The 12060-nt window shown below is 34.7% G+C and overlaps 1 long non-coding RNA gene across 1 annotated transcript in view; it reads right to left on the bottom strand.

The window, feature by feature from the left end:
* Positions 1-435: 435 nt before the first annotated feature.
* Positions 436-12060, bottom strand: part of LOC126264228 (uncharacterized) — a 34448-nt gene continuing 22823 nt past the window's right edge. The window contains exons 2-3 of the long non-coding RNA XR_007546992.1: positions 1548-1612; positions 436-463 (exon numbers count right to left, since the gene is read on the bottom strand). This is a non-coding gene — a long non-coding RNA (uncharacterized LOC126264228). The remainder of the gene's footprint in view (positions 464-1547; positions 1613-12060) is intronic.

Below are 12060 nucleotides of genomic sequence, written 5' to 3'. Positions count from 1 at the left end.
ATAGCCTCAGAGAAAATATTTCCCGATGTCGTCAGGTTTTGTCGTGACTCATTTCATCTTCATTTATATGACGGTAATCAGCCTTTCCATGTGAATGTAACTCCTCGTGCCCAACGAATCGTCGAAATACTTTAAAAAAGATATATAAAATTAATATTAAAGATTAATTTTATTACATATACCAATTTTATTTGTTTTTCGTTTAAATTAAATAATTTAATTGTGTGTGTTTTTACATGAAATATGTCATTAATTATAAAAATCTTGAATACAGATGAAAATTATACTTACATTTAAATCCAATTCTTGGGCCACTAGAATCTTTACACCATTTGCCTTTTGCATCGTACTTTAAGATTTCAATCTTAATTTATTCTGAAAACAAATTAATTAGGTATTAATGTGTTGTTTTAAGGAGCGTCATATACATGAAAGTACTTATTCTTTGTTTAGTTGGGAATTCCTGTAAGTAAATTAATGAATTTAGACAAAAATATTCACAAAAAATAACAGTTTGATACGATCTGTTTCATTTCTAGCATTACTATGAACAAGTATTTCTTCTGATTATCATTTCCAATGAGGCAGGGACTCATTAATAAAAGCGAGAATTTTTAACTAATAATTTTGAATTGAAGCGTAGGAGCAACTTCAGAGAGATGTGGTTCGTATGAAATAAAAGTTTGAAATGATTAAAATTTGGTGGTAAACAAGTAAAGAAAACTTTTTGGTCTACCTGATTTTATGCACAAAATTGAAATTAGTTTATGACAACGAAATTCAAATGTCTACAAATAAATAACGAATTAATAAATAAAATATTGAAATTTGTTTATGGGAACGGAATTCAAATGTCTACAAATGAATAACGAATAGTTAATGTTATAAGCTCTTTAGAGAACAACTTAGGAAACTTAGTTTTTAATTTTTTTACATGTAGATAAAGTAGGAACATATTGTATAAAATTTCATAAGACACAATCAACCAATGATAATTGATAGTTTAAAGTGTAAACCTCAGTACTCATGCAAACACTATACTTACTCATGATTGGTCCAATTCACTCGAGGCAGGTTATGTTAGAATATCTAGACATCGTGTATAACGGTTGTGATGACAACGGAGAATAAAAACAACAGAAGAGCGTAGTTATAGAAACAGAGTTAAGTTGTAAAAGCAGAGTTAGTTGTATACAGCCCACCAATGTTGTAAGATAGTCAATAAGCGTTTTACTGAGTACCTTGCATTATCATTCCACGTCGCCTTGTAAGCAGGCATGTTCTAACTATTAACTTTTGTATTTTGACCTTAATGGAAACAAATACTTCCAGTGCTTCCGTGTCCTTTCGGAGAGCACAGGGGTGCGTTGTCAGGATTTCGAGACCACCTCCATAGGAGTATCCCACTTTGTGGAAGACTTCTGCGCTTTGGAGGTGTGGGGTGGCTGGTCGGGAGGAAGGATTGGTGTTAGGGTTAGAAGTAGGAGTACTTCCAGGATTTACCGATGGTATCTGTAGTTTAGCAGACAGCTTACTGCATTACTTACTTTCATTCGTTGTAATTCACCCTCTAGTTCCGAGATTTTAATCTTAACGTCTAGTTTTCGGGTACCTCTTGGCACTACGCCGTTTTGCTTCCGATATTGTGGACGGATCGTCACCAACAAATCGTTCTGCTGATAACACTAGTGATTCACCTTCGATAGATGATATTGCCATATGCGCATCACATTCAGGTGCATAATTACCGTAACGTTGCGGTGCCTTTCCTACTCTCCCGCTCTTATCCAAATAAACGCCGTTACCAACACAAGCCAAATTAGTACTGTGGATTTCTCCAGTTTTATCAGTACGCGACTGTTCATCATCATTTGGTTGAACTGCTTTACCGTCACACGTACTCCCACTATCTGTAACCGCCTCTGAACCGATTATCCCTACTAACTTTGATCGATTTAATACCGATGATTAATTGAATGTTACATTTCGACTAAAAATCAGCTTCTGTTGTTCAATATCCCAAAGTTGATACGTACCAAACGTCGCACCATAACCAAGCATAATACATTTTGTTGCTTTTACTTGTAATTTCAACCGCTTTTCATGTGGAATATGATTGTAACATTCAGAACCAAATATTCGAAGGTTTGACAGCTCCGGTTTCTTTCCAAACAAAATTTCTGCTGGTGTTTTGTCTTTAAACTGCTTTCCAACCGCGTTCGTTGGCGATCGATTTTTGATATAATTTGCCGACATAATTGCTTCATTCCAAAACTTATTTTCCATCCCACTGGCCAAAAGCATTGTCGTAGCCTTGTTTTGCAGCGTTTCATTTAAACGTTCAGATACTGAACCAACGGTGACTAACATCTGAATACCCTTTTGTTTGCAGTATTCTTTAAATTCGTTTGACGTATATTCACCACCGCCATCATGTCTCAATTTTGACACCTTTGAGCCATGAAGTGCCTCAGCCATTGCAACAAATTCCTTGAATGTACCAAACGTTTCACTTTTCTTTCTTTTTCTCTTGATGCAATAGACCATGGATGCTCTCGAATAATCATCCATGAATGTCACAAAATAACGTGACCCATCGTATGCATTCGTTGGATACGGTCCACAAACATCACTGTGAATCAATTCCAAAACTCGCAATGAACGTGTATTTGAATTTCTTGGAAACGGTGAACGAACATGTTTTCCAAGTACGCACGATTCGCACAACTGTGTATCCTTTTTTTTTACGTTACTCATACCAATAGCCATACAATTGACTAACTTTTTCATGTCATTTCGATTGAGATGACCAAGTCTAAAATGCCATAAATTCTGTGATATTGTATTCAATTTATTCACTCCTGTAAATCCCGCAAACACATTGTTGTCAACGTACAAAGTCACTTCATACATTCTTCCATTTACGCGTCCGACAAACTTTTCGATACCATTCAGCGATACATAGGCATAATCACCCTCAAACACAATTCGATATCCCTTTTGTGTTAGTCTTCGAATTGACATCAAGTTGCATTTCAAATCATTCACGAATAGAACGTCCTCCATTGTTTTTACCGATGTGTCACCATGGTGAAATGTTTTAACGAGAATGTCACCACGTTGCTTTGCAACAATGCTTTGATTTTTCTTGGCAACCGAAATGCTTATTTCGTCAATTGGTTCCAAATTTATCGAAGAACATCTTCCGATTCACCATATGCTGAGTCGCTCCAGAATCTAAAACAAATTTTATTTCCGCGTAATTACCGCTATTCTGCTGCAATTGAGCGTTAAATGCCTTCGATTCTGCCAAATTCTCTTTGGTACCATCTTCAGCAATTGCATACATCGATGAACCGCTTGCTCTGTTTGCGCTTTCTCTATTTGACCTCTCTTTTTTGTTTTTATTGCGAAAACATTGAGCCTATTTGTGTCCAGGTTTTTTACACAAATGACATATAATTGTCTTATTCCCAGCAAACATTGCTCCAGGCTCAATTGATTTACTTGAACCATTTCCACCAGTCCGCTTATTGTACTCATCCATTAACCGAGTTTAAACAAATTCTACAGTTAACTTTGATTGATCCATCGTTTCCGATGGTGTCACTAGGTTATCATACACATCAAGCTCTTCCATTTTAGCTCCCGTTGAATTTAACTCTCGAATTCTCTTACCAAATTGCAAAAGGTACCTTATCATATCATCCGATTCATTGTATTTCATTGTCAGCAATTGTTTTCGTAATAAAACTTGCGACGCCACACTTTTCCTTTCGAAAATCGTGCATAATGTGTCGAACATGTCCTTTGCCCGAGCTTTTTCGCGAACATACTCAAGTTGGCTATCATGAACTGACTGTACTAATATCGAAACACATTTCCTTTCATTCAACTTAATCGTAGGATGTTTTGTCACATCTTTTTCCGCTGTAAGAATGACCTCTAACGATTCCTCGATGAATCTTCTCAACTCCATTTCATCAAGAAAAATTCCCACACATTATTTCCAATTGCTAAAATTCGTGCCATCGAATTGTTGAATTTTTAGAATGTTATTTACAGTAACGTTCACCATCTTTGTCTGTTGCCTTCACCACAATTGACTTTCAACCTCAATTGTATAACTTTATCCTGCACGCACTGGGCCCATAACCTCAGAGAATATGCAAGAAATTGCAGTAATTTATTCAATCAAATAATTGAAATACAAAGGATGAATCAACAAAAAAGACGGCTGAGCTCTTGAGCTGTTTCTCTCAAACTGACTCTCACTGTTTCTTGATCACCTAGGTTACCTCGGTCGCCTTCATTTGTCAATTGTTATTGTTTTTTAACATACTTTATTCTATTTTATTGTTTATATTAACGTTATGTCTAGTAACTCCATTTGGGGGTCTGATGTCGGTGAGGCGCTTTGCCGAATTTTGCTGTTGTTACTTACTTTAGATAGTTAACTCTTTCGGAACTTGGAACGGAGTCGTGCTCAGGGTTTACCGGGCGGTTGACCTTTCTTTCTGCCAATAGAACCTGGATTTGAACCGCCTTTTACTTTCCTTCTTTCACGGTTTTTGTCTCTTAGTAGGAACTTCTTGTGGAACGGAACTGGCGATGTGCCGTCCGGTTCCAATAGGATTCGGAACCACTCGACCTTTTGCAGGCACACTTGCTGTTTTCCCATTTCATTATCGCTAATTCGGTTATTAAACTCTTTATAGTACGAAAACAAAAATTTAATTCAGTTGTTTCTTGGATTGGTAACCAAGGTTACCAGACAAGTAAACAAATTTTTTCATTTGTCTGAATTTGGTAACTAACTAAATTCAGAAAAAAAGATGGACACTAAATAAACACAAAAATATCACTACAAACACTTTTGAAAACTGAGGTGTGAGTGTGATGAGAATAATAGTCGATGTTACAAGAACACTGATCGTTTATTATATTATTACAAAGTGTGCTAGAAACGTCAAAGACTAAAAACTAAGAACTAAAAACCCTGCGTAGCATGACGCTTGCGTTAGGGCATCTATACAGAGGGTTCCAAGTATCAATGTGCAATTTCATTCCTTAACAAACACTTTTCCGTAGTTGCTACTCAAATTTGGATAAATGACGATTGTTACCGCTGCCATTGGTAACGACAGAAAGGTCTCTTATTGTTAGCGACTTTTGTCAATTGTTCAAAGTGCAACCAGGGAATATTGTTGATAGTAACAATTTTTGTTTGAGTTGTTCGTCCTTCTTCTGTCTGAATTTAGTTATAATAGTTACCATAATCGAAAGAGAAGAGTTGTTAACGCTAATCCCAAATCTTTATCCCAACGAGCCACCCACACTCCTGCAAAGTCTTCCAGATCCAAAACTCAGGAACTCGGTCACCCCCAAGGAGGTGATGTCGAAATTGTCTAACTACGATTCACCCCACCAGTAATGATTCATTGTTCAAATTTATGTATATCGAATTGTATTAAAGTATTTTAAACCAAGTACACTAAGAATTAGAAGAGACTTCTCATAGAGAAGAAACTTTTAAATTGGTTTGGGAAAAACCAGCGCTAATGATTAGCCGTCTCAGATCTTAGTTTCGGTTAATATATTTTGACAGCTCATTGACAATATTGGCAACTGATCTTTGTGTAATTTCGTTTTGTTTGGTGTTCAATCCTATAATGCTCTTTGGCGAATTACTGAGAGAGGTTATTTCAATTTGCCAAAATATGTGGAAAGTGGGAAGGTCCTAATTATGTGATGTGAATTTATAAGTTTAACAGAATTGAAAAAAAGCAGCTAAAAAAGATGTTTAAGTGTTATTATTATCTTATCAAAGAAAATATATAAAATTTTGATATTTGTTAGGAATAGCAATGTCTAATTAACAATTCACACACTTTTGTCGATGCATATTCTTCAGACAACAAAAGTTTGTTTTACTTTTGATTAATAAACATATCGCCTTCATTGCTGTTGAAACCTGAATATGTACAAAATATCATTTGATTTCAAAACTGATCTTGAACAATTATTTGATAACTTCTTACAATTTCGTCATTGGAAAGACAAAAACAACAAAAGAAATAAGTATTTACACTTCGTTAGCTGTTCACTTTTTAGCCTTCAATGCAGACACAAATCTAATATTTTTGTTTATATTCAAAAAGTTAATTATAATTTTGTCCAGATTGATGTTTTCAATGAACTCAGAAGTCTTGATTTATCTAGTAATAGAGGTCCTTATGATATTCCTTCTACAGTATTGAATGAATTGTGGATTCTCATTAACAAAGCCTCTAACAATGAAATTTAAAATGTTTTTAAAATCTACTTTATTTCCTAACGTACGTAAAAAATCGTTTGTTATACCTACCTTAAAGGATGGAGGTAGTTTACTTGTTGTTTTCCAAAATTGTCCAAAAAAATCATTTCCAAAATAATTATGCCATAGTTCCAAAATATTATAAATGAGAGTCAACATGAATTTTGCAAATGTAAATCTTCTGCGACCAACCTTCTTATTTATAACCTCTCGACAGTTGGTGCTCTTGAAAATCATTTACAGGTTGATGCTGTTTATACAGACATTTAAAAGGCATTTGATAGAATCTGCCATGATTTATTGTTTGCTAAACTAAATGGGCTGGATTTGACAAGTAATTTTTCCACTGTAAATAATCATAACGATTGTAATGTAAAGTGATTAGTTTTTATAAAAAAATTAATCAACACCATATTCGCAAGTTATACTTTAGATAAAAGATATTAATGAAATGTGTTTGAAATTTAAAAATGAGTAATAGATTGGGCGGTAGTTTTTCTAGAAAAGTTGGTTCGGTTCAAACTACAATGGATTTGGGTAAATGTAAAAGAAAAGCTGGAGCATATCTTGGTGCTTTTGCCCACACATTAAAGTAGCTTTTTACACAAATACTGCTGTAGGATCCCAGGTTCTGCGATGTTTTGTCGTATAAAATAACCTCTTTCCATAATCGGTATCGCGATTATAAGTACAGCAATTAAGAAGAACGAAATACTCTCACATTAGCTGTCAAAATTCCCAGAGTTGTCAAAACGTGCGGACTTCATAGGAACTCGTTAGGAATATTTAAACAATTACAATAATGGCAACTTGATGCCATTATTGTGGAGATGTCGATTACTTGTCCTGAAAGTCACGGAAATCAAATTAGTTGCAGATCCATCGTCGACATACAAAAACTGTCTGTGATTCTGACAGATAATTAACATGTGAAAAGAAATTGTTTTTGTTAACTTTGTTAACTTTATATTTCCATTAGAATAGATTGCTGCTAAGAGAAGTTCCAACTATTATAATTTAGTTTGAATATGTGATACCGACGACGTGAGGGATGAAATTGAAAACAGGATAACTAGATGTATATACACATAAATAAAATTTTAATTAATTAGTAATTACAACATTTGGGAGTGGGTGTGGGATTGAGTGACATTTTGCGAACTTTCAAGTTTCAATAGCAACGAAGGAATTTTGTTTATCAAATAAAAGAAAATAACATTTATGTTGTTAAGATTACGTTTCTTTGTGACATATGCCAGACGTTAAAATATAAACGAAACATCCAATGTCCAATTGAACCTTATTCGAAATATGTAATTTAGAAAAGAGTTGTCTTCTTTCAAGTAAATTTGATTTGTTTCTTTCATAGTATTAATATTACATCAAATTGTGGTTCAGTTATATTTTTAATATATTTCTATTTGTTTTAATCGAAAGTGTCAACAAATTGACAGAGAAAAGAAATATCGAGATGATTTTTCGATTTGTTATAATAACTTTAATGACAGTGATTCATTTATTTAATGACCACGTTACAAATCACATCTGTGTGTGAAATGATATGGTCAAATGTCACGTGTTGATTACCAGGAAACTTTTGCACAAACAGTCAGGTGAGATTCAATACGATTGTTACCATCTGTGGCTGTACAAAATAATCACAAAATCAAGTAACTAGACGTAAAGACAGCATTTTTATATGGAGAACACACCTATTTATGACTTAACAAGAAGGGTTGGATCATGACGAAAACATGGTATGTAAATTGAACAAGTCACTATATGGGTTAAAACAATTCCCTCGCTGCTGGAATGCAAAATTCGACTCTACACCGAAAAGAGTTTTAGTAGTAGTTTTAGTATTTATACGGAACAAATTTTAAACAGATTTGAAATGACTAATGCTAATCCTAATACTGTTCCAGTCGACCCTCACATAAAGCCACAGTGGGAGGATACTACCTCACTTCTGCTGTTCATAATAACACAGCTTGTTCCGTCAAATTTTATTTGGCTACCATCGCAAATAATCTGACTTAGAGACAATAGATTTGTTGCCAGTTTAGGAACACATAATACTTTTGTAAAAAGCACCTTTTTGTTTTGACCTTCATCGTCATAATGGTCCAACCTCACTTGTACTGAACATTGCACAGATTATACTTTGTTGTCTGCGACTCTGATTTTATGTATGACAGGAGCCGTCATATTTTCAAGCATGTTCTTAAGTCTTGTCATGTGTGACGATGCACCGGAAGCCACTTGCCATGGGTCATTTTGGCTGGATGTTGCCTCAAACACAACAGCATATGATGAACTACTTGCTTTTTGTTGAACATTCTTGGTCCTGGATTTGCATTTGAGGACTTTTATGACCTTACTTATTACAAGTGTAGCTCCCTTACTTACTTTGTTTCTTGTGGTTGTTCTTGTTGACTGAGAATACTGTTGAGTCACTTTCAGATTGTTTAACATCTTGTGATAGTTTTGATTTCACAGAAATTGAAGTTATCTTCATGCCGGAGCTTTCAATAGCAATAATCATTGGTTGATAGGACTCTGGTAGACCGGAGAGTAGCAATGTAACTAGCCATTCATCGTCAACTGCGAAACCAATGTTTCTGAGCTTGTGAGCAGTACACATAATTTTGCTCACATATTTCTCTACGTTTTGACATAGAGTAAGTGAAGTATTATAGAGATCACGCAGCAGCCCATCACAGCGTGTCAACAAAGAGTCATCAAATACTTCTTTTGCAGTACTACTCTCTTGCATGTGCACGTAATTTATTTAGTCAACTAGTAAATTTATCTTAGTTTTTGCCTTTGTGTCTCGTTTTGTGTCCACAATGACACATGTGGTGGGGTCTATGCAGTTCCACAACTCCTCTTGCTGTAGGTATGTTTTTATAGCAAATCGCCATGTTACGTAATTATCTCGGCCGGTTAACTTTTCAATTAATGCCAATTGATTGTTTGCTGACAATTTAAGAACCCTTATTCCAGATGTTACGAGAAAACACTTTTCAATTGTCGTATTGACGTTTTAGGTTAACTTCATTACTTTTCTCAATAAGTAAGCCATTCTGGGCTTCCCTGGGCTTTTCTGGCTCCATAACCTGTTAATTTTTCTTAAAAGAATTTATTATTTCAGAAGAAAAACTTATATTTAAGAATTTAGTGTTAAAATTACAACTTAACTGTCTACAGGCGCACAATTCAAATTACAATTTTAACAGTTTATGTGTAGTTTCAGTACACTCCTACAGGTCATCACAACAGTTACAATTGGATTCCCAAGAGGAAATGAAACATTATTTGTTTTAAGATGTGTTATAATTTTTCATTCTTTATAATAGCCTAAGCTACATTGCGCTGTAAATTGAGAAGAATGCTTCAGGTAAACTACTTTTGGTTAACAAGACAGCATTAAATTAACTGAGGAATGCATATTATCGGATTTTGTAAGCTGAGTCAGCTCGTTGAGTAATATTTATGTGATCCTATTTTCCGCACATTTTGGCAGACTGAAATATCCTCTTTCTGTAATTCGCCAAAGAGCATTATAGGATCGGACACCAATCAAAACAAAATTACACAAAGATCAGTTGTCACGATTGTCAGTGAGTTGTCAAAATATAAGAGCCGAAACTGAGACTGAGACGTCTAGCCATTAGCGCTACCAAATAATTCCATTCAATTAGAAACGTTAAATAATTACTTTAATAACAAGGAGTTTATTTTCTATGAGAAGGCTCTTCTAATTCTTAGGGCACTTGGTCTAAAATACTTTAATACAATTCAATATACATAAATTTCAACACTGAACCATAAATGGTGGGGTGCATCGTAGTTACTCAATTTCGACATCACCTCCTTGGGGGTGACCGAGTTCCAAGAAGTTTTCTGAGTTTTGGAGCTGGGAGACTTTGCAGGAGTAGGGGTGGCTAGTTGGGACAAAGATTTGGGATTAGCGTTAGGAGTAGGGGTACCATCAGAGTTTACCGATAGTATCCCTAGTTTAGACGACAAAGCTGTGTAAGCACTCTTTCACTCTCTGTATCTCACCTTCTAGTTCCAAAATTTTATTCCTAAGGAAATCGGGTACCTCTGGAAACGTCAGCAGACTTTTGGGGTTTATTGAGTTTTTCACTTAGCTTTTCTTTTTTCCGGACCCTACACATAGTTTATTGGTTTAGTAACCGAGGTTACAAGCCAAATTAACAACTCTTCTCTTTCGATTATGGTAACTATTATAACAAAATTCAGACAAAAGAAGGACGAACAACTCAAAAAAAAATTGTAATTTTCAACAATATTCCCTGGTTGCTACCCACACTTTGAACAATTGACAAAAGTCGCTAACAATAAGAAACTTTTCTGTTGTTATCAATGGCAGAGGTAACGATCGTCATTTAACCAAGTTTCGGTAGCAACTACGGAAAAGTGTTGGTAGTGATATTTTCGTTTTTATTTAGTGACCCTATTAAAGTTCCTATTAAAAGACAAGAGCCGAGAAATAAGAAAAGGAAAAGGAGGCCCAAATCCAGGTTCTATTGGCAGAAAGGAAAGCGGTACCACATCCAACGACACAGCTAGTTATTGTAAAGCCTCAGTTTTGATCGGTTACCTTAGAGTACATTAGAGTACCAATTAATTCTCTGTATCGTGTGGGGTCTTTGAATGGTTTTAAATCTCTTTTAAATTTTGAGTGGCAGTCATAGTGTTTTAATTGGATTGCAATCTACCATTCTGAATTTCTCTGAAATATATTTTTTTTGTTTAAGTGTTACTCCTTTCTTACTTTGGTTAATTTCTATTCTAAAGAAAAACCTAGCAATCTTTGATCTTCAATTTCTCAGCTAATTCTCTCTTAATTTCATTACCAGTTTGATTTTCGACAGTTCTTTTGTACTCCTTAAATTTTTCAAAAACTTCTCTCTTTGACTTAAGGAAAAAACCTAGCACCACCTATTATATTCGTCTATTAATGTAAGAAGATATCTTGATCCACCGCTGAATCTGACTCGCATTGGTCCGCAGATATCTGAATGAACAATATTCAGTAACTGCTTACTTCTTCCTTCTCTATCAGTAAAGGGTTTCCTTGCGTGCTTACCTCGTTGACATTGTCACACCACATGGGTAATTTATCATTATCCAATTTATTACCGTGTACCAGTCGCTTTCTGTACAAATCCTGTACGCCTTTATAATGTAGGTACTCTAGTTGTCTATGCCACAGGACCATTTTGTTTGAAATTCTATGCATTATTCACTTGTAGACATTTGAATTTCGTTGTATATAAACATATTACAATATTTTTCATAAAATCAAGTAGCCCAAAAAGTTTTCTTTATTTGTTTACAACAAAACTCTAATCAGTTCAGATTTTTATTTCATAAGAAACACATCTTTCTGAAGTTGCTCCTACGCTTCAATTCAAAATTAATAGTTAAATATTCTCTCTTTATTAATGAGGTTCTTCCTCATTGAGAATTGTAATTAGCAGAAATACTTATGTACAGTAGTGCTAGAAATGAAACCGATCGTACCAAACTGTTATTTTTAGGGAATAGTTTTGGCTAAATTCATTATTTATATTTACAGGAGTTCCCAACTAAACACAAAATAAGGCTTCATAAAATAACACATTGATTTGTTTTCAGAATAAATTATGATTTTTTTTATATTGGAGCAAAGAGGGGGAAATCTACAAGACGTAGTGCCGGACTTTACCGAC

This window comes from Aethina tumida, chromosome 1 (genome assembly GCF_024364675.1).
Source record: "Aethina tumida isolate Nest 87 chromosome 1, icAetTumi1.1, whole genome shotgun sequence".
NCBI classification, from domain to species: Eukaryota; Metazoa; Arthropoda; class Insecta; order Coleoptera; family Nitidulidae; genus Aethina; species Aethina tumida.
This window is presented reverse-complemented; position numbering and strand designations above follow the sequence as displayed.